The sequence below is a fragment of the Brienomyrus brachyistius genome, chromosome 2 (assembly GCF_023856365.1).
Source record: "Brienomyrus brachyistius isolate T26 chromosome 2, BBRACH_0.4, whole genome shotgun sequence".
Taxonomy (NCBI): domain Eukaryota; kingdom Metazoa; phylum Chordata; class Actinopteri; order Osteoglossiformes; family Mormyridae; genus Brienomyrus; species Brienomyrus brachyistius.
Genome location: NC_064534.1, coordinates 41,976,957 through 42,000,757, shown reverse-complemented (window position 1 = coordinate 42,000,757; position 23,801 = coordinate 41,976,957). Strand labels below are relative to the sequence as shown.

Here is a 23,801-nt window from a genome sequence, read left to right as displayed (position 1 = left end):
TGCAGAGAGGAACAGGGGGAAATTGGACAAACTGGTGAAGAGGGCCAGCTCTGTCCTGGGCTGCCCACTGAAATCCATCGAGCAGGTTGGGGATGAGAGGATGCGGTCTAAGCTAACATCCATTATGGACAACACCTCCCACCCCCTGCATGAGACTGTACGAGCTCTGAGCAGCTCATTCAGCAATAGACTTCTACACCCACAGTGTAGGAAGGAGCGCTACCGCAGGTCATTCTTACCAGCGGCTGTCAGACATTATAACAGTTTAGCGTGAGTATTTTTTACTCATATATGTTTAACTGACATATCACATGCTGTAACCAGGATCATTCACACCCCACCCCACCCCCGCACTTGTGTACATATCTCTGTACATTTTGTACATATCTCTGTACATCTTTATTTATTTCCAAAACTTTTGTACATTTGTATTTATATCTTTGTGTATCTACCTGCTCCTATTGTTCTATATTACGTTTTTGTGCAAGAGCTCTGTAACACCTAAATTTCTCATTCGTGGGATAATAAAGGTTTATTCTATTCTATTCTATTCTATTCTAAAGAATTTATGCTTCCCCTCGAACCGCATTGTCCAAACCTCAGACAGGGGACCAAATTTCCTTACCAGCTGAGGATAATGTTCCACAAAGTGATGTTTTGGCCTTAAACGAAACTCTGGAAATGTTGACTGCAGTAAGTGCCTGTGCTCTGCTATCTTACAGTCCAGAAAGTTAAGCGTCTCTTCTGTATGCTTTGGTGCTACAGCTAGCTCAGTAATATCTTTGAGCAGCATGAGAATTTCCCAAGTGTTGTCACCCTCAGGGACACAGTGACCAATGAGAAATGGAAGGAGCCTTATGAGACACCAGTTCTCATGGCCATTTCCACCAATGGTCCCCTTACTGGAAAATCCCTTTCCAATAACCTGAGGTCGATCTGTTTTGTCACTAAATGACTACTTAAAATGTAAACCTGATGGCCTGATTCAGCATATCTAGGGTGAAATAAGTCTTGCCTATCAGGTCTGTAAGGCACAGGGACAATTCAACTGGAACAATACCTTCCAAAATATCATGCAAGATGTCAGGAGGGTACCCACTGACCACATGAAAGTGCTCAAGATTCTCAGTTAAAGGACATGCTCCTTTCACACCATAAGCTCGAGTCATTCCAGGGTCCTCTCTGATATCCTGCACCTGCCTGTCATGGGACTCTTTGTCTCGGAGTTGAAAGAAACCAGAACATACCTCTTGTTGTTGAGTGTCTCTACTGCTTGCCAAACAGAATCTGCAGAACTTGTCGACAGTAAAACTCTCCAGGAAACCTGCAAGAGAGTGGGCAGCAAGATTGTCAGCTGCAACATACAAGACTGTACCTTTCACACTTGCACCTAGTTGCTCCAGGTAAACGCCATTCTGCTCCAATAATTTTAGATCATAGATCAGAGGTTGGAAAACTTTTGCATAACCACACTCCTTGACTGTGGAGGTATTGCACAGTAGAGCAAGTTGGATAGAGCTGAGGGTTGACCGATATTTTGAAGGTATGTTTGCAATAACCCAGTATACTGCACACATCTTGTGTTTAAGCTTTGATGTTCCAAGAGGATTGGCGACTTCAAAGTCATCAATGTAAAGTACAAGAGCAATTGTGAACTCATCTTTTGCAAGAAATGGATTTTCAGTAAAGTATTGCCCATCAGTATATGATCTGAATTCCTGAGGGACATGTACTTTTTCTGACATAGCTTTGTCTAAAACATCAGTTTTGTTAAGCAACTTCTGTAGCATAGGAACAATGGGAACATATGCAAGAGTTTTTTTGCCTTTCTCCACAACATATTCAATTGGATTTACCAGTGGAAACTCTCTACGCACATAGGCTGCTCTTTTTTTGGCAGTTCCTAAAGGTCCATCTTTGGAACAATGTGTCATCATGTTACTTTCTGACACAGCACTGATAATCTCTTTAATAACAGTCTCATCCATGTCAGCACAATATTTGTTTAATATGCCCCTGACTCTGTGTTGTACAAGTGGTTGTGAGAGCTTATTGATTTGACAGAGCTGCTCTATCACATCTTGCACTGCACTCTCTGGTATGTGCAAAACAGTGTGCATCTTTAGTAGTAAAGATGCCAAGTTGTGCTCAAGCTGTTTTTCTAAATCGTGAAGATCACATTCAGTTACCTCAGACAACTCTTGTGTGTCCTCAATATCATCATCTGACATCTGCTCTTGTGAAGCATTACTGTCATGGCTTATAATATTGTCACCAACAATTTCTGATTTAAACCTCTTTGAGATCTGTTGTTTGTGTACTTTACTCTTGTGTGCTTTGAAGGTGGAGTAAACACTGCTTTCAAAATTACAGTCTTCATAAGGGCATCTGACTTTATGATTTACTTTTAGATGTGCACGATGCAGGTGAGTGAAAAAGTCACTCTCTGAACAAGACTCTGTAAATCCACACGACAGACAGCTAAACTTAGTTGGTATATCTGTACTTTGTTGCTGATCTGGAGTTTTTGTGTGAATGCGGGACAGGTGAACTTTTAGTGCATTTAATGATTTAAATGTGCACAGACATTCCTGATGTAAACAAGGAAAAGGCTCGGTTCTGGTATAACCTCCGTGTTTTAGCCTGTAATGTTTAAATAATTGTGCTCTTTTTTCACAGCTAAAAGGACAATACTTGCACTTCCAAACCATTATTTAATCGGTGTCTTTAGACTTAACTCTAAGAATTTCTCTTTATTTTCCCTGCAAATGAGCAAACATTAACAACATTTACCTTAAGAAACCTAACAGACTGGAAAAGTCTGAACACTGACATCACATTTATTATTTTGCTAGTTTACGGCGAATTAGCTTTAATATAGGGCATTTTAAGTCACATACACATCTTAAGATACATATTCGCTTATGTTGTCTTAAAGGAACTTACCAGATACAATAGGCCGTGGTAAACCGCGTAAAACAGGCGCATGTGTTCCCGCTATCTTCTTGGAAAAAATAACGGTTGCAGCCGGCCAGGTGAAAGCCTAAAGGCGAAGCCCGCGAATCCCCACTAGGAGTACCATGACAACCAGCTGCCGTAACGCTGCATCTTGTTTACGACACTCCCTCAATTCTGAAAGGGGAATACTCACAAAAAAAGAAAAATAATAATATGAACATATTAATGCGTAGCTCAATCTAAGGCTGGGTTACACTAGCATTAGATATCGATTAGTTGTGGATAAAAAAAGCCAACGAACCGGTAAATGTTAAAAAATTGTTTCCACCGCTGCCCCCAAAACCCTCCCCCCCACAGTTAGGTAAATATACATTGCACAGCCAGGTAAATTAGCCAGTGTCTAAAAATTTCCGTCGAAATGACGAAAGTTTAAATGAAGTTTTTACAACTGAGGGAGTTAAACTCACCTTCCAGTTCCTCGCCAGCGGTGTTTGAATCCACACAACCGCAACAAAAAAATCAGTTTTAGACTGTTTTTGTTTTGTATTATATGTCTGTGTAAGAGCAGGCTGCAATATAGACTGTTGAAATAAGGAAAACACACACACACTGATACCTTGAGCAACTGCTCATTACTCTGTTAATAGGCAGTTATCACAATTGGGAAGAAGAGGTGTGGTCTGTTAAATAACTTTTCAATTTAAGCTTATTGTACTTCACATTATTTGCACATTGGACTATGCCAACAAATTAGTAGAATATACTTAAAATTATGAAGTGATATCATCAAACTTTTTCTTTTTAGTATATAATGCTTTAATATTTAAGTAGAAACTAAATCCGGGCTAACAGTGTAAAACGTGAATGGGGAGTGACAGTCTTCAAATTTGTGAGAAGATCGCTCCCTGGTGGAATAAAGGCACGAACAGCTTACAGCAGCTATAATTACCAGGCAGTATTTAGAGTAAAACGGTGTGTAAAAGCTGCCTTTATGAATGAGAGAAAAAAGAAATATATAAAATAGTAAAATGGAAGGGGAGTGATAGATTTAAATTAATCGTGAAGTGGAGCGCCCCCTGTATAAAGTAAAAGTGAGAAAAGCTTACAGCACCTGGTATTCCCAGGTGGTCTCCCATCCAAGTACTAACCAGACCCTAGCCTGCTTAGCTTCCGAGATCAGACGAGATCGGGCGCGTTCAGGGTGGTATGGCCGTAAGCGAGAGACGCTACCAAAAATAGCCCTTTTGCATTACACGCGTCTATACATGCCAGTTAGTCTCATTGGATCCTACTCCTGTTTTTTTTTTTTTTTTTTTTATCTGACTCACACTGCAGCCCCACCATCCAATCGGCAGTGCCGGAACCACACCAAACATTCACCAAACTACTCAGCCGGCAGCCTACCACAATTATTCCATTCTTTCCGCATCCGCACACTTCCTTCTCTTTAACTCCTTTTCACTACCGCACAGGTTAATCGCCGCACGTCCCCCGCCGGCAAACATTACTCCTTTGCCTACCGCATGCAGGCTTCTCTTAATGACCTTCTGTTATCAACTCCGCTAACAGCCACAAAATCTCCGCCGCACGAAGCCCACTGGTAGCTGCTGAATCACATGCTTCCCCATAACGTCGCGCTGTCAGAACACTGGGAGCTACACACACCAAGAAGTCCATACTGCAGGCTGCAGCCAGAACAATTTTCTACATTCAAACATCGACGGCCTCTTCTCTCTAAAAATTCACCAGACCGCTTCTACCACCAGCAAAGAAGTTTCCATCCCTAATTCCTCTGTGATTCCCACTAACCTAAACATTAAGCTGGCATTGAAGGGTGTGAATTACCCTGGCCAATCTGCTCTTTTAAATACAGCTTTTAGCAAGTTTTGAAAGGAGGAGAAGAGCAGACCTTGCTATGCCAATAATATCGAGTCTTCTGTGGCGAAGTGGTTTTTGCATAGAAAACAAAGCGGTGAGTTGAAGAGGAATTATATCAGTACTTTGTTTAAAACGGTGTGTAAAAAGCTGTCTCTTTATTATTAACAATAAGTTGTAAAACGTGAATGGGGAGTGACAGTCTTCAAATTTGTGAGAAGATCGCTCCCTGGTGGAATAAAGGCACGAACAGCTTACAGCAGCTATAATTACCAGGCAGTATTTAGAGTAAAACGGTGTGTAAAAGCTGCCTTTATGAATGAGAGAAAAAAGAAATATATAAAATAGTAAAATGGAAGGGGAGTGATACATTTAAATTAATCGTGAAGTGGAGCGCCCCCTGTATAAAGTAAAAGTGAGAAAAGCTTACAGCACCTGGTATTCCCAGGTGGTCTCCCATCCAAGTACTAACCAGACCCTAGCCTGCTTAGCTTCCAAGATCAGATGAGATCGGGCGCGTTCATGGTGGTATGGCCGTAAGCGAGAGACGCTACCAAAAATAGCCCTTTTGCATTACACGCGTCTATACATGCCAGTTAGTCTCATTGGATCCTACTCCTGTTTTTTTTTTTTTTTTTATCTGACTCACACTGCAGCCCCACCATCCAATCGGCAGTGCCGGAACCACACCAAACATTCACCAAACTACTCAGCCGGCAGCCTACCACAATTATTCCATTCTTTCCGCATCCGCACACTTCCTTCTTTTTAACTCCTTTTCACTACCGCACAGGTTAATCGCCGCACGTCCACCGCCGGCAAACATTACTCCTTTGCCTACTGCATGCAGGCTTCTCTTAACGACCCTCTGTTATCAACTCCGCTAACAGCCACAAAATCTCCGCCGCACGAAGCCCACTGGTAGCTGCTGAATCACATGCTTCCCCAAAACGTCGCGCTGTCAGAACACTGGGAGCTACACACACCAACAAGTCCATACTGCAGGCTGCAGCCAGAACAATTTTCTACATTCAAACATCGACGGCCTCTTCTCTCTAAAAATTCACCAGACCGCTTCTACCACCAGCAAAGAAGTTTCCATCCCTAATTCCTCTGTGATTCCCACTAACCTAAACATTAAGCTGGCATTGAAGGGTGTGAATTACCCCGGCCAATCTGTTCTTTTAAATACAGCTTTTAGCAAGTTTTGAAAGGAGAAGAGCAGAACTTGCTATGCCAATAATATCGAGTCTTCTGTGGCGAAGTGGTTTTTGCATAGAAAACAAAGCGGTCAGTTGAAGAGGAATAATATCAGTACTTTGTTTAAAACTGTGTGTAAAAAGCTGTCTCTTTATCATTAACAATAAGTTGTAAAACGTGAATGGGGAGTGACAGTCTTCAAGTTTGTGAGAAGATCGCGCCCTGGTGGAATAAAGGCACGAAGAGCTTACAGCACCTAGAATTACCAGGAAGTATTTAGAGTAAAACGGTGTGTAAAAGCTGCCTTTATGAAAGAGAGAAAATAAAAATATATATATAAAATAGTAAAATGGAAGGGGAGTGATAGATTTAAATTAATCGTGAAGTGGAGCGCCCCCTGTATAAAGTAAAAGTGAGAAAAGCTTACAGCACCTGGTATTCCCAGGTGGTCTCCCATCCAAGTACTAACCAGACGCTACCCTGCTTAGCTTCCGAGATCAGACGAGATCGGGCGTGTTCAGGGTGGTATGGCCATAAGCGAGAGACGCTACCAAAAACAGCCCTTTTGCATTACACGCCTCTATACATGCCAGTTGGTCCCATTGGATCCTAATCCTGGTTTTTTTTTTTTTTTTTATCTGACTCACACTGCAGCCCCACCATCCAATCGGCAGCGCCGGATCCACACCAAACATTCACCAAACTACTCAGCCGGCAGCCTACCACAATTATTCCATTCTTTCCGCATCCGCACACTTCCTTCTCTTTAACTCCTTTTCACTACCGCACAGGTTAATCGCCGCACGTCCCCCGCCAGCAAACATTTCTCCTTTGCCTACTGCATGCAGGCTTCTCTTGACGACCCTCTGTTATCAACTCCGCTAACAGCCACAAAATCTCCGCCGCACGAAGCCCACTGGTAGCTGCTGAATCACATGCTTCCCCAAAACGTTGCGCTGTCAGAACACTGGGAGCTACACACACCAACAAGTCCATACTGCAGGCTGCAGCCAGAACAATTTTCTACATTCAAATATCGACGGCCTCTTCTCTCTAAAAATTCACCAGACCGCTTCTACCACCAGCAAAGAAGTTTCCATCCCTAATTCCTCTGTGATTCCCACTAACCTAAACATTAAGCTGGCATTGAAGGGTGTGAATTACCCCGGCCAATCTGTTCTTTTAAATACAGCTTTTAGCAAGTTTTGAAAGGAGAAGAGCAGAACTTGCTATACCAATAATATCGAGTCTTCTGTGGCGAAGTGGTTTTTGCATAGAAAACAAAGCGGTCAGTTGAAGAGGAATAATATCAGTACTTTGTTTAAAACTGTGTGTAAAAAGCTGTCTCTTTATCATTAACAATAAGTTGTAAAACGTGAATGGGGAGTGACAGTTTTCAAGTTTGTGAGAAGATCGCGCCCTGGTGGAATAAAGGCACGAACAGCTTACAGCACCTAGAATTACCAGGAAGTATTTAGAGTAAAATGGTGTGTAAAAGCTGCCTTTATGAATGAGAGAAAAATATATATATATATATAAAATAGTAAAATGGAAGGGGAGTGATAGATTTAAATTAATCGTGAAGTGGAGCGCCCCCTGTATAAAGTAAAAGTGAGAAAAGCTTACAGCACCTGGTATTCCCAGGTGGTCTCCCATCCAAGTACTAACCAGACCCTAGCCTGCTTGGCTTCCGAGATCAGACGAGATCGGGCGTGTTCAGGGTGGTATGGCCGTAAGCGAGAGATGCTACCAAAAACAGCCCTTTTGCATTACACGCCTCTATACATGCCAGTTGGTCCCATTGGATCCTACTAATGTACTTTTTTTTTTTTTATCTGACTCACACTGCAGCCCCACCATCCAATCGGCAGCGCCGGACCCACACCAAACATTCACCAAACTACTCAGCCGGCAGCCTACCACAATTATTCCATTCTTTCCGCATCCGCACACTTCCTTCTTTTTAACTCCTTTTCACTACCGCACAGGTTAATCGCCGCACGTCCCCCGCCGGCAAACATTACTCCTTTGCCTACTGCATGCAGACTTCTCTTAACGACCCTCTGTTATCAACTCCGCTAACAGCCACAAAATCTCCGCCGCACGAAGCCCACTGGTAGCTGCTGAATCACATGCTTCCCCAAAACGTCGCGCTGTCAGAACACTGGGAGCTACACACACCAACAAGTCCATACTGCAGGCTGCAGCCAGAACAATTTTCTACATTCAAACATCGACGGCCTCTTCTCTCTAAAAATTCACCAGACCGCTTCTACCACCAGCAAAGAAGTTTCCATCCCAAATTCCTCTGTGATTCCCACTAACCTAAACATTAAGCTGGCATTGAAGGGTGTGAATTACCCCGGCCAATCTGTTCTTTTAAATACAGCTTTTAGCAAGTTTTGAAAGGAGAAGAGCAGAACTTGGTATGCCAATAATATCGAGTCTTCTGTGGCGAAGTGGTTTTTGCATAGAAAACAAAGCGGTCAGTTGAAGAGGAATAATATCAGTACTTTGTTTAAAACTGTGTGTAAAAAGCTGTCTCTTTATCATTAACAATAAGTTGTAAAACGTTAATGGGGAGTGACAGTTTTCAAGTTTGTGAGAAGATCGCGCCCTGGTGGAATAAAGGCACGAACAGCTTACAGCACCTAGAATTACCAGGAAGTATTTAGAGTAAAACGGTTTCTAAAAGCTGGCTTTATGAAAGAGAGATAAAATATATATATATATATAAAATAGTAAAATGGAAGGGGAGTGCTAGATTTAAATTAATCGTGAAGTGGAGCGCCCCCTGTATAAAGTAAAAGTGAGAAAGGCTTACAGCACCTGGTATTCCCAGGTGGTCACCCATCCAAGTACTAACCAGACCCTACCCTGCTTAGCTTCCAAGATCGGACGAGATCGGGCGTGTTCAGGGTGGTACGGCCGTAAGCGAGAGATGCAACCAAAAACAGCCCTTTTGCATTACACGCGTCTATACATGCCAGTTAGTCCCATTGGATCCTACTCCTGGTTTTTTTTTTTTTTTTATCTGACTCACACTGCAGCACCACCATCCAATCGGCAGCGCCGGACCCACACCAAACATTCACCAAACTACTCAGCTGGCAGCCTACCACAATTATTCCATTCTTTCCGCATCCGCACACTTCCTTCTCTTTAAGTCCTTTTCACTACCTCACAGGTTAATCGCCGCACGTCCCCCGCCGGCAAACATTACTCATTTGCCTACCGCATGCAGGCTTCTCTTAACAACCCTCTGTTATCAACTCCGCTAACAGCCACAAAATCTCCGCCGCACGAAGCCCACTGATAGCTGCTGAATCACATGCTTCCCCAAAACGTCGCGCTGTCAGAACACTGGGAGCTACACACACCAACAAGTCCATACTGCAGGCTGCAGCCAGAACAATTTTCTACATTCAAACATCGACAGCCTCTTCTCTCTAAAAATTCACCAGAGCGCTTCTACCACCAGCAAAGAAGTTTCCATCCCTAATTCCTCTGTGATTCCCACTAACCTAAACATTAAGCTGGCATTGAAGGGTGTGAATTACCCCGGCCAATCTGTTCTTTTAAATACAGCTTTTAGCAAGTTTTGAAAGGAGAAGAGCAGAACTTGCTATGCCAATAATATCGAGTCTTCTGTGGCGAAGTGGTTTTTGCATAGAAAACAAAGCGGTCAGTTGAAGAGCAATAATATCAGTACTTTGTTTAAAACTGTGTGTAAAAAGCTGTCTCTTTATCATTAACAATAAGTTGTAAAACGTGAATGGGGAGTGACAGTCTTCAAGTTTGTGAGAAGATCGCGCCCTGGTGGAATAAAGGCACGAACAGCTTACAGCACCTAGAATTACCAGGAAGTATTTAGAGTAAAACGGTTTCTAAAAGCTGGCTTTATGAAAGAGAGATAAAATATATATATATATAAAATAGTAAAATGGAAGGGGAGTGCTAGATTTAAATTAATCGTGAAGTGGAGCGCCCCCTGTATAAAGTAAAAGTGAGAAAAGCTTACAGCACCTGGTATTCCCAGGAGGTCTCCCATCCAAGTACTAACCAGACCCTACCCTGATTGGCTTCCGACATCGGATGAGATCGGGCGTGTTCAGGCTGGCATGGCCATAAGCGAGAGATGCTACCAAAAACAGCCCTTTTGCATTACACGCCTCTATACATACCAGTTGGTCCCATTGGATCCTACTAATGTTTTTTTTTTTTTTTTTATCTGACTCACACTGCAGCCCCACCATCCAATCGGCAGCGCCGCACCCACACCAAACATTCACCAAACTACTCAGCCGGCAGCCTACCACAATTATTCCATTCTTTCCGCATCCGCACACTTCCTTCTCTTTAACTCCTTTTCACTACCGCACAGGTTAATCGCCGCACGTCCCCCGCTGGCAAACATTACTCCTTTGCCTACCGCATGCAGGCTTCTCTTAATGACCTTCTGTTATCAACTCCGCTAACAGCCACAAAATCTCCGCCGCACGAAGCCCACTGGTAGCTGCTGAATCACATGCTTCCCCAAAACGTCGCGCTGTCAGAACACTGGGAGCTACACACACCAACAAGTCCATACTGCAGGCTGCAGCCAGAACAATTTTCTACATTCAAACATCGACGGCCTCTTCTCTCTAAAAATTCACCAGACCGCTTCTACCACCAGCAAAGAAGTTTCCATCCCTAATTCCTCTGTGATTCCCACTAACCTAAACATTAAGCTGGCATTGAAGGGTGTGAATTACCCCGGCCAACCTGCTCTTTTAAATACAGCTTTTAGCAAGTTTTGAAAGGAGGAGAAGAGCAGATAATATGCCAATAATATCGAATATTCTGTGGCGAAGTGGTTTTTGCATAGAAAACAAAGCGGTGAGTTTAAGAGGAATTATATCAGTACTTTGTTTAAAACTGTGTGTAAAAAGCTGTCTCTTTATTATTAACAATAAGTTGTAAAACGTGAATGTGGAGTGACAGTCTTCAAGTTTGTCAGAAGATCGCGCCCTGGTGGAATAAAGGCACGAACAGCTTACAGCACCTAGAATTACCAGGCAGTATTTAGAGTAAAACGGTGTGTAAAGGCTGCCTTTATGAATGAGAGAAATAAAATACATATATAAAATAGTAAAATGGAAGGGGAGTGATAGATTTAAATTAATCGTGAAGTGGAGCGCCCCCTGTATAAAGTAAAAGTGAGAAAAGCTTACAGCACGTGGTATTCCCAGGCAGTCTCCCATCCAAGTACTAACCAGACCCTACCCCCCTTAGCTTCCGAGATCAGACGAGATCGTGCGTGTTCAGGGTGGTATGGCCATAAGCGAAAGACACTACCAAAAACAGCCCTTTTGCATTACACGCCTCTATACATGCCAGTTAGTCCCATTGGATCCTACTCCTGTTTTTTTTTTTTTTTTATCTGACTCACACTGCAGCACCACCATCCAATCGGCAGCGCCGCACCCACACCAAACATTCACCAAACTACTCAGCCGGCAGCTTACCACAATTATTCCATTCTTTCCGCATCCGCACACTTCCTTCTCTTTAAGTCCTTTTCACTACCGCACAGGTTAATCGCCGCACGTCCCCCGCCGGCAAACATTACTCCTTTGCCTACCTCATGCAGGCTTCTCTTAACGACCCTCTGTTATCAACTCCGCTAACAGCCACAAAATCTCTGCCGCACAAAGCCCACTGGTAGCTGTTGAATCACATGCTTCCCCAAAATGTCACGCTGTCAGAACACTGGGAGCTACACACGCCAACAAGTCCATACTGCAGGCTGCAGCCAGAACAATTTTCTACATTCAAACATCGACGGCCTCTTCTCTCTAAAAATTCACCAGACCGCTTCTACCACCAGCAAAGAAGTTTCCATCCCTAATTCCTCTGTGATTCCCACTAACCTAAACATTAATCTGTCATTGAAGGGTGTGAATTACCCCGGCCAACCTGCTCTTTTAAATACAGCTTTTAGCAAGTTTTGAAAGGAGGAGAAGAGCAGATAATATGCCAATAATATCGAGTCTTCTGTGGCGAAGTGGTTTTTGCATAGAAAACAAAGCGGTGAGTTTAAGAGGAATTATATCAGTACTTTGTTTAAAACTGTGTGTAAAAAGCTGTCTCTTTATTATTAACAATAAGTTGTAAAACGTGAATGGGGAGTGACAGTCTTCAAGTTTGTGAGAAGATCGCTCCCTGGTGGAATAAAGGCACGAACAGCTTACAGCACCTAGAATTACCAGGCAGTATTAAGAGTAAAATGGTTTCCAAAAGCTGCCTTTATGAAAGAGAGAGAAAAAATATATATATGTAAAATAGTAAAATGGAAGGGGAGTGATAGATTTAAATTAATAGTGAAGTGGAGCGCCCCCTGTATAAAGTGAAAGTGAGAAAAGCTTACAGCACCTGGTATTCCCAGGCAGTCTCCCATCCAAGTACTAACCAGACCCTACCCCGCTTAGCTTCCGAGATCAGACGAGATCGGGCGTGTTCAGGGTGGTATGGCCGTAAGCGAGAGATGCTACCAAAAACAGCCCTTTTGCATTACACGCGTCTATACATGCCAGTTAGTCCCATTGGATCCTACTCTTGTTTTTTTTTTTTTTTTTATCTGACTCACACTGCAGCCCCACCATCCAATCGGCAGCGCCGGACCCACACCAAACATTCAACCAAACTACTCAGCCGGCAGCCTACCACAATTATTCCATTCTTTCCGCATCCGCACACTTCCTTCTCTTTAACTCCTTTTCACTACCGCACAGGTTAATCGCCGCACGTCCCCCGCCGGCAAACATTACTCCTTTGCCTACCGCATGCAGGCTTCTCTTAATGACCTTCTGTTATCAACTCCACTAACAGCCACAAAATCTCCGCCGCACGAAGCCCACTGGTAGCTGCTGAATCACATGCTTCCCCAAAACGTCGCGCTGTCAGAACACTGGGAGCTACACACACCAACAAGTCCATACTGCAGGCTGCAGCCAGAACAATTTTCTACATTCAAACATTGACGGCCTCTTCTCTCTAAAAATTCACCAGACCGCTTCTACCACCAGCAAAGAAGTTTCCATCCCTAATTCCTCTGTGATTCCCACTAACCTAAACATTAAGCTGGCATTGAAGGGTGTGAATTACCCCGGCCAACCTGCTCTTTTAAATACAGCTTTTAGCAAGTTTTGAAAGGAGGAGAAGAGCAGACCTTGCTATGCCAATAATAACGAGTCTTCTGTGGTGAAGTCGTTTTTGCATAGAAAACAAAGCGGTGAGTTGAAGAGGAATTATATTAGTACTTTGTTTAAAACTGTGTGTAAAAAGCTGTCTCTTTATTATTAACAATAAGTTGTAAAACGTGAATGGGGAGTGACAGTCTTCAAGTTTGTGAGAAGATCGCGCCCTGGTGGAATAAAGGCACGAACAGCTTACAGCAGCTATAATTACCAGGCAGTATTTAGAGTAAAACGGTTTCTAAAAGCTGCCTTTATGAAAGAGAGAATATATATATATATATATATAAAATAGTAAAATGGAAGGGGAGTGATAGATTTAAATTAATCGTGAAGTGGAGCGCCCCCTGCATAAAGTAAAAGTGAGAAAAGCTTACAGCACCTGGTATTCCCAGGTGGTCTCCCTTCCAAGTACTAACCAGACCATACTCTGCTTAGCTTCCAAGATCATGCGCGTTCAGGGTGGTATGGCCGTAAGCAAGAACCGCTAACAAAAACAGCCCTTTTGCATTACACGCCTCTATACATGCAAGTTAGTCCCATTGGATCCTACTCCTGTTTTTTTTTTTTTTTTTATCTGACTCACACTGCAGCACCACCATCCAATCGGCAGCGCCGGACTCACACCAAACATTCACCAAACTACTCAGCCGGCAGCCTACCACAATTATTCCATTCTTTCCGCATCCGCACACTTCCTTCTCTTTAAGTCCTTTTCACTACCGCACAGGTTAATCGCCGCATGTCCCCCGCCGGCAAACATTACTCCTTTGCCTACCGCATGCAGGCTTCTCTTAACGACCCTCTGTTATCAACTCCGCTAACAGCCACAAAATCTCCGCCGCACGAAGCCCACTGGTAGCTGCTGAATCACATGCTTCCCCAAAACATCGCGCTGTCAGAACACTGGGAGCTACACACGCCAACAAGTCCATACTGCAGGCTGCAGCCAGAACAATTTTCTACATTGAAACATCGACGGCCTCTTCTCTCTAAAAATTCACCAGACCGCTTCTACCATCAGCAAAGAAGTTTCCATCCCTAATTCCTCTGTGATTCCCACTAACCTAAAGATTAAGTTGGCATTGAAGGGCGTGAATTACCCCGGCCAACCTGCTCTTTTAAATACAGCTTTTAGCAAGTTTTGAAAGGAGGAGAAGAGCAGAACTTGCTATGCCAATAATATCGAGTCTTCTGTGGCGAAGTGGTTTTTGCATAGAAAACAAAGCGGTGAGTTGAAGAGGAATTATATCAGTACTTTGTTTAAAACTATGTGTAAAAAGCTGTCTCTTTATCATTAACAATAAGTTGTAAAACGTGAATGGGGAGTGACAGTCTTCAAGTTTGTGAGAAGATCGTGCCCTGGTGGAATAAAGGCACGAACAGCTTACAGCAGCTCGAATTACCAGGCAGTATTTAGAGTAAAACGGTGTGTAAAAGCTGCCTTTATGAATGAGAGAAAAAAATGTATATATACAAAATAGTAAAATGGAAGGGGAGTGATAGATTTAAATTAATCGTGAAGTGGAGCGCCCCCTGTATAAAGTAAAAGTGAGAAAAGCTTACAGCACCAGGTATTCCCAGGAGGTCTCCCATCCAAGTACTAACCAGACCCTACCCTGCTTGGCTTCCGAGATCAGATGAGATCGGGCGTGTTCAGGGTGGTATGGCCATAAGCGAGAAATGCGACCAAAAACAGCCCTTTTGCATTACACGCGTCTATACATGCCAGTTAGTCCCATTGGATCCTACTCCTGTTTTTTTTTTTTTTTTTTATCTGACTCACACTGCAGCACCACCATCCAATCGGCAGCGCCGGACCCACACCAAACATTCACCAAACTACTCAGCCGGCAGCCTACCAGAATTATTCCATTCTTTCCGCATCCACACACTTCCTTATTTTTAACTCATTTTCACTACCGCACAGGGTAATCGCCGCACGTCCCCCGCCGGCAAACATTACTCCTTTGCCTACTGCATGCAGGCTTCTCTTAACGACCCTCTGTTATCAACTCCGCTAACAGCCACAAAATCTCCGCCGCACGAAGCCCACTGGTAGCTGCTGAATCACATGCTTCCCCAAAACGTCGCGCTGTCAGAACACTGGGACCTACACACACCAATAAGTCCATACTGCAGGCTGCAGGCAGAACAATTTTCTACATTCAAACATCGACGGCCTCTTCTCTCTAAAAATTCAGCAGACCGCTTCTACCACCAGCAAAGAAGTTTCCATCCCTAATTCCTCTGTGATTCCCACTAACCTAAACATTAAGCTGGCATTGAAGGGTGTGAATTACCCCGGCCAATCTGTTCTTTTAAATACAGCTTTTAGCAAGTTTTGAAAGGAGAAGAGCAGAACTTGCTATGCCAATAATATCGAGTCTTCTGTGGTGAAGTGCTTTTTGCATAGAAAACAAAGCGGTCAGTTGAAGAGGAATAATATCAGTACTTTGTTTAAAACTGTGTGTAAAAAGCTGTCTCTTTATCATTAGCAATAAGTTGTAAAACGTGAATGGGGAGTGACAGTCTTCAAGTTTGTGAGAAGATCGCGCCCTGGTGGAATAAAGGCACGAACAGCTTACAGCACCTAGAATTACCAGGAAGTATTTAGAGTAAAACGGTTTCTAAAAGCTGCCTTTATGAATGAGAGAAAAAAAAAATATATATAAAATAGTAAAATGGAAGGGGAGTGATAGATTTAAATTAATCGTGAAGTGGAGCGCCCCCTGTATAAAGTAAAAGTGAGAAAAGCTTACAGCACCTGGTATTCCCAGGTGGTCTCCCATCCAACTACTAACCAGACCCTACCCTGCTTAGCTTCTGAGATCGGATGATATCGGGCGTGTTCAGGGTGGTATGGCCATAAGCGAGAAACACGACCAAAAACAGCCCTTTTGCATTACATGCGTCTATACATGCCAGTTAGTCCCATTGGATCCTTCTCCTGGTTTTTTTTTTTTTATCTGACTCACACTGCAGCCCCACCATCCAATCGGCAGCGCCGGACCCACACCAAACATTCACCAAACTACTCAGCCGGCAGCCTACCACAATTATTCCATTCTTTCCGCATCCGCACACTTCCTTATTTTTAACTCCTTTTCACTACCGCACAGGTTAATCGCGGCACGTCCCCCGCCGGCAAACATTACTCCTTTGCCTACTGCATGCAGGCTTCTCTTAACGACCCTCTGTTATCAACTCCGCTAACAGCCACAAAATCTCCGCCGCACGAAGCCCACTGGTAGCTGCTGAATCACATGCTTCCCCAAAACGTCACGCTGTCAGAACACTGGGAGCTACACACACCAACAAGTCCATACTGCAGGCTGCAGCCAGAACAATTTTCTACATTCAAACATCGACGGCCTCTTATCTCTAAAAATTCACCAGACCGCTTCTACCACCAGCAAAGAAGTTTCCATCCCTAATTCCTCTGTGATTCCCACTAACCTAAACATTAAGCTGGCATTGAAGGGTGTGAATTACCCCGGCCAATCTGTTCTTTTAAATACAGCTTTTAGCAAGTTTTGAAAGGAGAAGAGCAGAACTTGCTATGCCAATAATATCGAGTCTTCTGTGGCGAAGTGGTTTTTGCATAGAAAACAAAGCGGTCAGTTGAAGAGGAATAATATCAGTACTTTGTTTAAAACTGTGTGTAAAAAGCTGTCTCTTTATCATTAACAATAAGTTGTAAAACGTGAATGGGAGTGACAGTCTTCAAGTTTGTGAGAAGATCGCGCCCTGGTGGAATAAAGGCACGAACAGCTTACAGCACCTAGAATTACCAGGAAGTATTTAGAGTAAAACGGTTTCTAAAAGCTGCCTTTATGAATGAGAGAAAAATATATATATATATATATATATATAAAATAGTAAAATGGAAGGGGAGTGATAGATTTAAATTAATAGTGAAGTGGAGCGCCCCCTGTATAAAGTAAAAGTGAGAAAAGCTTACAGCACCTGGTATTCCCAGGCAGTCTCCCATCCAAGTACTAACCAGACCCTACACCGCTTAGCTTCCGAGATCAGACGAGATCGGGCGTGTTCAGGGTGGTATGGCCATGAGCGAGAGCCGCGAACAAAAACAGCCCTTTTGCATTACACGCGTCTATACATGCCAGTTAGTCCCATTGGATCCTACTCTTGTTTTTTTTTTTTTTTTTTATCTGACTCCCACTGCAGCCCCACCATCCAATCGGCAGCGCCGGACCCACACCAAACATTCACCAAACTACTCAGCCGGCAGCCTACCAGAATTATTCCATTCTTTCCGCATCCGCACACTTCCTTATTTTTAACTCATTTTCACTACCGCACAGGTTAATCGCCGCACGTCCCCCGCCGGCAAACATTACTCCTTTGCCTACTGCATGCAGGCTTCTCTTAACGACCCTCTGTTATCAACTCCGCTAACAGCCACAAAATCTCCGCCGCACGAAGCCCACTGGTAGCTGCTGAATCACATGCTTCCCCAAAACATCGCGCTGTCAGAACACTGGGAGCTACACACGCCAACAAGTCCATACTGCAGGCTGCAGCCAGAACAATTTTCTACATTGAAACATCGACGGCCTCTTCTCTCTAAAAATTCACCAGACCGCTTCTACCATCAGCAAAGAAGTTTCCATCCCTAATTCCTCTGTGATTCCCACTAACCTAAAGATTAAGTTGGCATTGAAGGGCGTGAATTACCCCGGCCAACCTGCTCTTTTAAATACAGCTTTTAGCAAGTTTTGAAAGGAGGAGAAGAGCAGAACTTGCTATGCCAATAATATCGAGTCTTCTGTGGCGAAGTGGTTTTTGCATAGAAAACAAAGCGGTGAGTTGAAGAGGAATTATATCAGTACTTTGTTTAAAACTATGTGTAAAAAGCTGTCTCTTTATCATTAACAATAAGTTGTAAAACGTGAATGGGGAGTGACAGTCTTCAAGTTTGTGAGAAGATCGTGCCCTGGTGGAATAAAGGCACGAACAGCTTACAGCAGCTAGAATTACCAGGCAGTATTTAGAGTAAAACGGTGTGTAAAAGCTGCCTTTATGAATGAGAGAAAAAAATGTATATATATAAAATAGTAAAATGGAAGGGGAGTGATAGATTTAAATTAATCGTGAAGTGGAGCGCCCCCTGTATAAAGTAAAAGTGAGAAAAGCTTACAGCACCTGGTATTCCCAGGAGGTCTCCCATCCAAGTACTAACCAGACCCTACCCTGCTTGGCTTCCGAGATCAGATGAGATCGGGCGTGTTCAGGGTGGTATGGCCATAAGCGAGAAATGCGACCAAAAACAGCCCTTTTGCATTACACGCGTCTATACATGCCAGTTAGTCCCATTGGATCCTACTCCTGTTTTTTTTTTTTTTTTTATCTGACTCACACTGCAGCACCACCATCCAATCGGCAGCGCCGGACCCACACCAAACATTCACCAAACTACTCAGCCGGCAGCCTACCAGAATTATTCCATTCTTTCCGCATCCGCACACTTCCTTATTTTTAACTCATTTTCACTACCGCACAGGTTAATCGCCGCACGTCCCCCGCCGGCAAACATTACTCCTTTGCCTACTGCATGCAGGCTTCTCTTAACGACCCTCTGTTATCAACTCCGCTAACAGCCACAAAATCTCCGCCGCACGAAGCCCACTGGTAGCTGCTGAATCACATGCTTCCCCAAAACGTCGCGCTGTCAGAACACTGGGAGCTACACACACCAATAAGTCCATACTGCAGGCTGCAGGCAGAACAATTTTCTACATTCAAACATCGACGGCCTCTTCTCTCTAAAAATTCAGCAGACCGCTTCTACCACCAGCAAAGAAGTTTCCATCCCTAATTCCTCTGTGATTCCCACTAACCTAAACATTAAGCTGGCATTGAAGGGTGTGAATTACCCCGGCCAATCTGTTCTTTTAAATACAGCTTTTAGCAAGTTTTGAAAGGAGAAGAGCAGAACTTGCTATGCCAATAATATCGAGTCTTCTGTGGTGAAGTGCTTTTTGCATAGAAAACAAAGCGGTCAGTTGAAGAGGAATAATATCAGTACTTTGTTTAAAACTGTGTGTAAAAAGCTGTCTCTTTATCATTAGCAATAAGTTGTAAAACGTGAATGGGGAGTGACAGTCTTCAAGTTTGTGAGAAGATCGCGCCCTGGTGGAATAAAGGCACGAACAGCTTACAGCACCTAGAATTACCAGGAAGTATTTAGAGTAAAACGGTTTCTAAAAGCTGCCTTTATGAATGAGAGAAAAAAAAATATATATATAAAATAGTAAAATGGAAGGGGAGTGATAGATTTAAATTAATCGTGAAGTGGAGCGCCCCCTGTATAAAGTAAAAGTGAGAAAAGCTTACAGCACCTGGTATTCCCAGGTGGTCTCCCATCCAACTACTAACCAGACCCTACCCTGCTTAGCTTCTGAGATCGGATGATATCGGGCGTGTTCAGGGTGGTATGGCCATAAGCGAGACACACGACCAAAAACAGCCCTTTTGCATTACACGCGTCTATACATGCCAGTTAGTCCCATTGGATCCTTCTCCTGGTTTTTTTTTTTTTATCTGACTCACACTGCAGCCCCACCATCCAATCGGCAGCGCCGGACCCACACCAAACATTCACCAAACTACTCAGCCGGCAGCCTACCACAATTATTCCATTCTTTCCGCATCCGCACACTTCCTTCTTTTTAACTCCTTTTCACTACTGCACAGGTTAATCGCGGCACGTCCCCCGCCGGCAAACATTACTCCTTTGCCTACTGCATGCAGGCTTCTCTTAACGACCCTCTGTTATCAACTCCGCTAACAGCCACAAAATCTCCGCCGCACGAAGCCCACTGGTAGCTGCTGAATCACATGCTTCCCCAAAACGTCACGCTGTCAGAACACTGGGAGCTACACACACCAACAAGTCCATACTGCAGGCTGCAGCCAGAACAATTTTCTACATTCAAACATCGACGGCCTCTTCTCTCTAAAAATTCACCAGACCGCTTCTACCACCAGCAAAGAAGTTTCCATCCCTAATTCCTCTGTGATTCCCACTAACCTAAACATTAAGCTGGCATTGAAGGGTGTGAATTACCCCGGCCAATCTGTTCTTTTAAATACAGCTTTTAGCAAGTTTTGAAAGGAGAAGAGCAGAACTTGCTATGCCAATAATATCGAGTCTTCTGTGGCGAAGTGGTTTTTGCATAGAAAACAAAGCGGTCAGTTGAAGAGGAATAATATCAGTACTTTGTTTAAAACTGTGTGTAAAAAGCTGTCTCTTTATCATTAACAATAAGTTGTAAAACGTGAATGGGAGTGACAGTCTTCAAGTTTGTGAGAAGATCGCGCCCTGGTGGAATAAAGGCACGAACAGCTTACAGCACCTAGAATTACCAGGAAGTATTTAGAGTAAAACGGTTTCTAAAAGCTGCCTTTATGAATGAGAGAAAAAAAAAAATATATATATATATAAAATAGTAAAATGGAAGGGGAGTGATAGATTTAAAGTAATCGTGAAGTGGAGCGCCCCCTGTATAAAGTAAAAGTGAGAAAAGCTTACAGCACCTGGTATTCCCAGGTGGTCTCCCATCCAAGTACTAACCAGACCCTACCCTGCTTAGCTTCCGAGATCAGACGAGATCTGGCGTGTTCAGGGTGGTATGGCCGTAAGCGAGAGATGCTACCAAAAACATCCCTTTTGCATTACACGCCTCTATACATGCCAGTTGGTCCCATTGGATCTTACTAATGTTCTTTTTTTTTTTTATCTGACTCACACTGCAGCCCCACCATCCAATCGGCAGCGCCGGACCCACACCAAACATTCACCAAACTACTCAGCCGGCAGCCTACCACAATTATTCCATTCTTTCCGCATCTGCACACTTCCTTCTTTTTAACTCCTTTTCACTACCGCACAGGTTAATCGCCGCACGTCCCCCGCCGGCAAACATTACTCCTTTGCCTACTGCATGCAGGCTTCTCTTAATGACCCTCTGTTATCAACTCCGCTAACAGCCACAAAATCTCCGCCGCACGAAGCCCACTGGTAGCTGCTGAATCACATGCTTCCCCAAAACGTCACGCTGTCAGAACACTGGGAGCTACACACACCAACAAGTCCATACTGCAGGCTGCAGCCAGAACAATTTTCTACATTCAAACATCGACGGCCTCTTCTCTCTAAAAATTCACCAGACCGCTTCTACCACCAGCAAAGAAGTTTCCATCCCTAATTCCTCTGTGATTCCCACTAACCTAAACATTAAGCTGGCATTGAAGGGTGTGAATTACCCCGGCCAACCTGCTCTTTTAAATACAGCTTTTAGCAAGTTTTGAAAGGAGGAGAAGAGCAGATAATATGCCAATAATATCGAATATTCTGTGGCGAAGTGGTTTTTGCATAGAAAACAAAGCGGTGAGTTTAAGAGGAATTATATCAGTACTTTGTTTAAAACTGTGTGTAAAAAGCTGTCTCTTTATTATTAACAATAAGTTGTAAAACGTGAATGTGGAGTGACAGTCTTCAAGTTTGTCAGAAGATCGCGCCCTGGTGGAATAAAGGCACGAACAGCTTACAGCACCTAGAATTACCAGGCAGTATTTAGAGTAAAACGGTGTGTAAAGGCTGCCTTTATGAATGAGAGAAAAAAAATATATATATAAAATAGTAAAATGGAAGGGGAGTGATAGATTTAAATTAATCGTGAAGTGGAGCGCCCCCTGTATAAAGTAAAAGTGAGAAAAGCTTACAGCACGTGGTATTCCCAGGCAGTCTCCCATCCAAGTACTAACCAGACCCTACCCCACTTAGCTTCCGAGATCAGACGAGATCGGGCGTGTTCAGGGTGGTATGGCCATAAGCGAGAGCCGCGAACAAAAACAGCCCTTTTGCATTATACGCCTCTATACATGCCAGTTAGTCCCATTGGATCCTACTCCTGTTTTTTTTTTTTTTTTTATCTGACTCACACTGCAGCACCACCATCCAATCGGCAGCGCCGCACCCACACCAAACATTCACCAAACTACTCAGCCGGCAGCCTACCACAATTATTCCATTCTTTCCGCATCCGCACACTTCCTTCTCTTTAAGTCCTTTTCACTACCGCACAGGTTAATCGCCGCACGTCCCCCGCCGGCAAACATTACTCATTTGCCTACCGCATGCAGGCTTCTCTTAAAGACCCTCTGTTATCAACTCCGCTAACAGCCACAAAATCTCCGCCGCACGAAGCCCACTGGTTGCTGTTGAATCACATGCTTCCCCAAAATGTCATGCTGTCAGAACACTGGGAGCTACACACGCCAACAAGTCCATACTGCAGGCTGCAGCCAGAACAATTTTCTACATTCAAACATCGACGGCCTCTTCTCTCTAAAAATTCACCAGACCGCTTCTACCACCAGCAAAGAAGTTTCCATCCCTAATTCCTCTGTGATTCCCACTAACCTAAACATTAAGCTGGCATTGAAGGGTGTGAATTACCCCGGCCAATCTGTTCTTTTAAATACAGCTTTTAGCAAGTTTTGAAAGGAGAAGAGCAGAACTTGCTATGCCAATAATATCGAGTCTTCTGTGGCGAAGTGGTTTTTGCATAGAAAACAAAGCGGTCAGTTGAAGAGGAATAATATCAGTACTTTGTTTAAAACTGTGTGTAAAAAGCTGTCTCTTTATCATTAACAATAAGTTGTAAAACGTGAATGGGAGTGACAGTCTTCAAGTTTGTGAGAAGATCGCGCCCTGGTGGAATAAAGGCACGAACAGCTTACAGCACCTAGAATTACCAGGAAGTATTTAGAGTAAAACGGTTTCTAAAAGCTGCCTTTATGAATGAGAGAAAAAAAAAAATATATATATATAAAATAGTAAAATGGAAGGGGAGTGATAGATTTAAATTAATCGTGAAGTGGAGCGCCCCCTGTATAAAGTAAAAGTGAGAAAAGCTTACAGCACCTGGTATTCCCAGGTGGTCTCCCATCCAAGTACTAACCAGACCCTACACTGCTTAGCTTCCGAGATCAGACGAGATCGGGCGTGTTCAGGGTGGTATGGCCGTAAGCGAGAGATGCTACCAAAAACATCCCTTTTGCATTACACGCCTCTATACATGCCAGTTGGTCCCATTGGATCTTACTAATGTTCTTTTTTTTTTTTATCTGACTCACACTGCAGCCCCATCATCCAATCGGCAGCGCCGGACCCACACCAAACATTCACCAAACTACTCAGCCGGCAGCCTACCACAATTATTCCATTCTTTCCGCATCTGCACACTTCCTTCTTTTTAACTCCTTTTCACTACCGCACAGGTTAATCGCCGCACGTCCCCCGCCGGCAAACATTACTCCTTTGCCTACTGCATGCAGGCTTCTCTTAATGACCCTCTGTTATCAACTCCGCTAACAGCCACAAAATCTCCGCCGCACGAAGCACACTGGTAGCTGCTGAATCACATGCTTCCCCAAAACGTCACGCTGTCAGAACACTGGGAGCTACACACACCAACAAGTCCATACTGCAGGCTGCAG

The 23,801-nt window shown here is 43.7% G+C and overlaps 14 non-coding genes and 3 pseudogenes across 14 annotated transcripts; all 17 read right to left on the bottom strand.

The window, feature by feature from the left end:
* Nucleotides 1-4,057: 4,057 nt before the first annotated feature.
* Nucleotides 4,058-4,176, bottom strand: LOC125733619 (5S ribosomal RNA). Its single transcript, XR_007392958.1, has one exon. It is a non-coding gene; the product is annotated as a 5S ribosomal RNA (ribosomal RNA).
* A 1,080-nt stretch (nucleotides 4,177-5,256) lies between these two features.
* On the bottom strand, nucleotides 5,257-5,375 carry LOC125736137 (5S ribosomal RNA). Its single transcript, XR_007395420.1, has one exon. It is a non-coding gene; the product is annotated as a 5S ribosomal RNA (ribosomal RNA).
* Nucleotides 5,376-6,453: 1,078 nt separating this feature from the next.
* On the bottom strand, nucleotides 6,454-6,572 carry LOC125735431 (5S ribosomal RNA). Its single transcript, XR_007394727.1, has one exon. It is a non-coding gene; the product is annotated as a 5S ribosomal RNA (ribosomal RNA).
* A 1,080-nt stretch (nucleotides 6,573-7,652) lies between these two features.
* On the bottom strand, nucleotides 7,653-7,771 carry LOC125735026 (5S ribosomal RNA). Its single transcript, XR_007394326.1, has one exon. It is a non-coding gene; the product is annotated as a 5S ribosomal RNA (ribosomal RNA).
* Nucleotides 7,772-8,850: 1,079 nt separating this feature from the next.
* Nucleotides 8,851-8,969, bottom strand: LOC125733873 (5S ribosomal RNA). Its single transcript, XR_007393206.1, has one exon. It is a non-coding gene; the product is annotated as a 5S ribosomal RNA (ribosomal RNA).
* Nucleotides 8,970-10,047: 1,078 nt separating this feature from the next.
* Nucleotides 10,048-10,166, bottom strand: LOC125731333 (5S ribosomal RNA; annotated as a pseudogene).
* Nucleotides 10,167-11,242: 1,076 nt separating this feature from the next.
* Nucleotides 11,243-11,361, bottom strand: LOC125731789 (5S ribosomal RNA; annotated as a pseudogene).
* A 1,077-nt stretch (nucleotides 11,362-12,438) lies between these two features.
* Nucleotides 12,439-12,557, bottom strand: LOC125734007 (5S ribosomal RNA). The gene has a single exon (XR_007393336.1). It is a non-coding gene; the product is annotated as a 5S ribosomal RNA (ribosomal RNA).
* Nucleotides 12,558-13,641: 1,084 nt separating this feature from the next.
* On the bottom strand, nucleotides 13,642-13,750 carry LOC125732275 (5S ribosomal RNA; annotated as a pseudogene).
* Nucleotides 13,751-14,830: 1,080 nt separating this feature from the next.
* Nucleotides 14,831-14,949, bottom strand: LOC125733098 (5S ribosomal RNA). Its single transcript, XR_007392455.1, has one exon. It is a non-coding gene; the product is annotated as a 5S ribosomal RNA (ribosomal RNA).
* A 1,077-nt stretch (nucleotides 14,950-16,026) lies between these two features.
* LOC125729748 (5S ribosomal RNA) lies at nucleotides 16,027-16,145 on the bottom strand. The gene has a single exon (XR_007390171.1). It is a non-coding gene; the product is annotated as a 5S ribosomal RNA (ribosomal RNA).
* A 1,083-nt stretch (nucleotides 16,146-17,228) lies between these two features.
* LOC125730768 (5S ribosomal RNA) lies at nucleotides 17,229-17,347 on the bottom strand. Its single transcript, XR_007391060.1, has one exon. It is a non-coding gene; the product is annotated as a 5S ribosomal RNA (ribosomal RNA).
* A 1,081-nt stretch (nucleotides 17,348-18,428) lies between these two features.
* LOC125733044 (5S ribosomal RNA) lies at nucleotides 18,429-18,547 on the bottom strand. The gene has a single exon (XR_007392402.1). It is a non-coding gene; the product is annotated as a 5S ribosomal RNA (ribosomal RNA).
* A 1,077-nt stretch (nucleotides 18,548-19,624) lies between these two features.
* Nucleotides 19,625-19,743, bottom strand: LOC125729726 (5S ribosomal RNA). The gene has a single exon (XR_007390149.1). It is a non-coding gene; the product is annotated as a 5S ribosomal RNA (ribosomal RNA).
* A 1,079-nt stretch (nucleotides 19,744-20,822) lies between these two features.
* LOC125733895 (5S ribosomal RNA) lies at nucleotides 20,823-20,941 on the bottom strand. The gene has a single exon (XR_007393227.1). It is a non-coding gene; the product is annotated as a 5S ribosomal RNA (ribosomal RNA).
* Nucleotides 20,942-22,015: 1,074 nt separating this feature from the next.
* On the bottom strand, nucleotides 22,016-22,134 carry LOC125730854 (5S ribosomal RNA). Its single transcript, XR_007391141.1, has one exon. It is a non-coding gene; the product is annotated as a 5S ribosomal RNA (ribosomal RNA).
* A 1,080-nt stretch (nucleotides 22,135-23,214) lies between these two features.
* LOC125733877 (5S ribosomal RNA) lies at nucleotides 23,215-23,333 on the bottom strand. Its single transcript, XR_007393210.1, has one exon. It is a non-coding gene; the product is annotated as a 5S ribosomal RNA (ribosomal RNA).
* Nucleotides 23,334-23,801: the final 468 nt, after the last annotated feature.